Here is a 562-nt window from a genome sequence, read left to right as displayed (position 1 = left end):
TCATTTTTTAAAACTTCCTTAATGGAATACAACCCGTAATTCTTCTACTACTGCATTTCCTATGGGAATGTACAGAAGTAATTTAACAAGAAAAAGATTTAAGAAGGCTAATCTTTAAATCAGCCTTTCTCAGAAACGTGTATATTTTTACAAGTGTCTTGGCCATTCCAACACATAGTTAGAAAATATGCATTACCTTTAAAATATAAGAACCATCATTTATATTTTTAAAGCAAATTCAGTACAACCCTGTCTGCAAATACATGGTTTCCTCCATATGAATGACTGTCATTTTTAGAAACAAAGTGATGAATCACTATACATATGAAGATTAGTGCCTGTCAGCTTATTGATGCTGACAAAATGGAGAAACTAGTTATTTTGTTTGGCTTGATGATCCTGAATTTCTTTTTTTAAACAGATTCCATATTTTAGTGTCATGCTCTGTGGGGAACTGGTTGTTCTAGGTTTCTACAAAGTGAAATGGGGTATTAGCTGATTTTAAAACTTTGGAAATGATCTCGTGTGATTGCTCTGACTTGTCATTTTAACATTTATTTGA

General features: G+C 31.9%; 1 protein-coding gene across 5 annotated transcripts in view; it reads left to right on the top strand.

Moving 5' to 3' along the window:
* LOC104291694 (core histone macro-H2A.1) overlaps window positions 1-562 on the top strand; it is a 38,332-nt gene that overhangs the window by 24,695 nt on the left and 13,075 nt on the right. The gene's annotated exons all lie outside the window — the stretch shown is intronic.

The sequence above is a fragment of the Charadrius vociferus genome, unplaced genomic scaffold, assembly GCF_000708025.1.
Source record: "Charadrius vociferus isolate BGI_N301 unplaced genomic scaffold, ASM70802v2 scaffold370, whole genome shotgun sequence".
Taxonomy (NCBI): domain Eukaryota; kingdom Metazoa; phylum Chordata; class Aves; order Charadriiformes; family Charadriidae; genus Charadrius; species Charadrius vociferus.
The sequence above is the reverse complement of the archived record's forward strand: the minus strand, read 5'-3'. Positions and strand labels throughout refer to the sequence as shown.